The sequence below is a fragment of the Myotis lucifugus genome, unplaced genomic scaffold (genome assembly GCF_000147115.1).
Source record: "Myotis lucifugus unplaced genomic scaffold, Myoluc2.0 scaffold_62, whole genome shotgun sequence".
NCBI classification, from domain to species: Eukaryota; Metazoa; Chordata; class Mammalia; order Chiroptera; family Vespertilionidae; genus Myotis; species Myotis lucifugus.
This window is the reverse complement of record NW_005871110.1, coordinates 3,508,726-3,512,567: the sequence shown is the minus strand read 5'-3', so window position 1 is coordinate 3,512,567 and position 3,842 is coordinate 3,508,726. Positions and strand designations below refer to the sequence as shown.

General features: G+C 37.6%; 1 pseudogene; it reads right to left on the bottom strand.

Moving 5' to 3' along the window:
* Positions 1 to 2,242: 2,242 nt before the first annotated feature.
* LOC102432843 lies at positions 2,243 to 3,456 on the bottom strand (annotated as a pseudogene).
* Positions 3,457 to 3,842: the final 386 nt, after the last annotated feature.

Sequence of the window (3,842 nt, the reverse complement as noted above, 5' to 3'; positions counted from 1 at the left end):
ATTTTGCACAAACCTTGTTTTCATGGGATTGTTTCTCAGTTCACCAAGTCTTAACTGCTTATCTATGTTAAAATTAACTGGTCTGGTTTAGCTATTAAATAAGGAATGGTTCAGAGAAGTGAAGAGCTTGGTTCAATAGTTATACTCAGTAAAATGTGTACAGCTTCAATTATAACTTGGCCTTTTAAAAATGATCAGTTCCCAAAGTCTGAAGCTGACTAGACCAGATTCCTTTTTCTCATAGCATTGTCCTCAACTCCACAATAACTTGCATGTTAAGACAACTGAACTAGTAAAACAGTTTAGTCAACCTTTGTGTATCAGTTCCTTAACCTAAATAGGCAGTTGAGACTAAAATCTTTCCACTGCTAAAAGTGGGTTATCAATGATGGTTGAGTAAGCAGCTTAGATTTACCCACCCTGAATCAGTGTGATTTTTGTTGTGTGTGGTGGTGTCAGGAAATTAGAAGTTTAATTCATTGACCTTTGGTTACAATGCGCCAAAATACCTTCCAGACTCAGTTTACAGCTTGAAGTTTGTTGTTGTGAATCTTTGAGTCCCAGTGCTCCACTATGCACCTTTTTTTCCTTGCCAATTTGATGTCTGCCTATATTTCATTGTGGTCCAGGGATTTGGGGGAGTCTGACAATTAGACAATAATTGAGTAATAAGGCTACTAATGGTTTTGAAGCCTACAAGTAAATTGGTACTGTAGAATTTTTATTGTAGACTTGAAATAATTTCTGTGGTAAAGTGCCCTGAACTGTAATCTAAATACCAAAGGTTGAGACATTGAGGGACTACTCCTTTGCAGAGCCACCATGTCAACACGTAAAGTGATAATTGTATAAAACTGATCGGAAGATGCTTGTATATAGAAGCATTATTGTGGCAAAACCTAGAGCTTGAAAGAAATACCTAGGCCCAATTTAAAATGGAGAAAAAGTTTATTATAAAAATCTCTCTTATAAAGCACTGCATTTTTACAACCCAAGATAATACTTTGACTTGTTAGGCAAATGATTCTTATGGTTGAAATATCTGACAACCTCATTTTGAAATTAAACCTTAGACTACTGGTATTGATGTTCAATCATTTGCATTTCAATGCCATTATTTCTAGGATTAATGACTTAATTCATTCTCAAGTCCACTTGCTTGATACTTTCCTGTTTCATGTGGTTTCAGTATTTCCAGTTCTTTGGTTGTAGTCTATGCTCATCTATCGACTCTTCCCCTATTGTTGGTTTGTGCTCAGGTATGGCCTGCAATGTTTTCACATGAAGCTATGCAAGTTCTTTGGTGAGACATCGATGTTATAAATGAGACCATCCCTTCAGGCTGCCTTACTTGTCTGGGAGTTCTGTTTCTTAATACACAGATAGCTAGCTCCGTTCTCTCTCCTACCCGATATTATAGAGATCTTTCTTCTCAGCCAGTAAAGCCTAATGTACTATTTTTAAAAGCTTCAGTTTTCGTTTTTACACCATGGTTTAGAGCTTGGCCACTTATAATTTTTTTATTTCCTATAGTATTCTATTAAATCCAAGTTGGAATTTCCCTTATCAGTTTAATAGACTATATTGACTTTAATTTGGATTGAGTCTAACATGCTGACCTATTTGTTAGATATTTACCTGTATTTCTGAATGTGGGTATTTTGGAGGAAAAATATTCAATTTGCTTGGAATTTCTGTATATAAGGGGAAAGTTAAGTTTTTAATAATTCAAGTATAAAATTTATTTCCACAGAGAGTTATAATTTAGGTATTCATAAGAATTTAAAATAGGTTTTGAAAAGTTCATATATTTCAGTGCTAACAAACTAAATGAGAATGTTAAGGCTACTTTGCATTTCAAGTCAAAAACTTAAATACATTTTAGAACAATTACATCCAGTGTTTACTATCTTTAAAGTAACCACCTTTCTTACCAAGGTGTCTGGATAGTCATATCAAGTTTTCATGTCACACATTCTGTACATATGTATGAACTGTGCATATAATTCAGGAGGACTTGGAAAGTTGTGGCTTTCCCCAGCTTCCCCACAGGTCTGATCTTGAAGTCCTACACTTGTCCATATAAGCTTCACAGCAGCCTTAACTGAGTAACTCAGGTAGTAGTACTTAAAAGATGCTTATGTAACACCTGAGCTAAACCTTGAAGCCGTTTCAATGGTTTGTGGTCCATATATCATCTGAACATTACTACTTTATACATATTAATGGAATCAATCCATTTTCAATTTCTTTTCTCACTTTTTCTCTTTCCCTTTTGGGTTTCCTTTTTGTGCCCTGCAGTCACCAGTTCCTTGGGTACAATCAAAACACTCCTGTCATAGCTGCATTGAAGAGCATATTGGTTTGGATTGACTGGCCTACCTTCATCATTTAACCTACTAAAAATACCCTGATAAAGGTCACGCAGTTTCTGTTTCATTATGTTAATAGGACTGTTACACTGGGCTCGCTCACTCGCTCGCTCTTGAGAGTTTCTTTCTTTGCTTGCAAATTACATACAGCATCTTCTGGATTCAAAATTATGTCCAGTTTGCTCTTATGACAGTTCTGAGCAGCAACTTTACTTGTCTCTCTTTGTCTGATATCATGGACGAGTGACACTTGTAGATCTGTCAGGTAGTACTCGCTTAGCATGCTGTTGAAAGGATCAACAGGCATGCGGACAATTTCATCTACAGAAAAAGGGATGTGCGGAGCTTTAGCACGGCATCCATCATAACTTAAGTTTCTGTCTGTGTCATTCAGGGACCTACTCCTTATTTTCTGTGACTTCCCAGGCCATGGAAAAGATTCAGAAGTGGATTCTGATACACTTGGCTGTAAATGGTAAGTGTGGTTGTGGAATATGTTGAAATGCAAGGTCCCTGTGGAAACCAGAATCACTCCTGAGATCCATGTGACAAAGCTTACTGGGGTCTGGGTAGTAGCCTCCTACAGGCCCTTCTAAGGCATGGTGGGAGAGATTCAAGGTTACTATTAGAACCTATAGCACCTTCACACATAGAGGAATTAGACTTGGTGACAGAGGGGCTATTATGGCTTGACTTTAAGGAAAGCCCAGAATCTGAATCTGATTCTTCAAAAATGATCCATTGGATCAAAAGCTTATTTTGTAGTCCAAGACATTAATTTTATCTCATAAAATATGTTTATATCAAGATCATATAAAAGGTCTGGCTTGTCAGATTCCTTATCTGATGGTGAACAAGTGGAACAAATCCTGTCATATTAGTTCCAGGATGGGTGGATTCAGGGTTGGTGATATGAGAATTTAACTGCAGAAATGGTTCTTGTGGCTGTGGAATCCTTGCTACTGAACCTCTTCTAAATGCATTGTAATGTGGCCTCATGGAGATTCACATTGTGACTTATAACCTGGCTAAAATTCACATTATAATATGCTGAAGAATTCATGCCATCACTGATACTTCCTGGAAGAGGAGGAGTATTTCTCAGTGAGGTGCCCTGAAAAAGGAAGGGAAGCCTAGACAGCATGGCTCAGTGGTTGAGCACCAACCTATAAACCAGGAGGTCAGGGTTCGATTCCCAGTCAGGTCACATGCCTGGGTTGTTGGCTCAATCCCCAGTGTGGGGTATGCAGAAGGCAGCCAATCAATGATTCTATCTCATCATAGATGTTTCTATCTCTCTCTCCCTTTCCCTTCCTCTCTGAAACCAATAAAAATATTTTTTTTCAAGGAAGGGGAAAAAAGTACTTTAATACACACAACCCAATTTCAACAGTAGTTCTAGTACCTAATAAAGAATTTTCTTTCCTCGCTTTCGTCAGTTCCTCTGTACAAATGGGGATATGCTGTTGG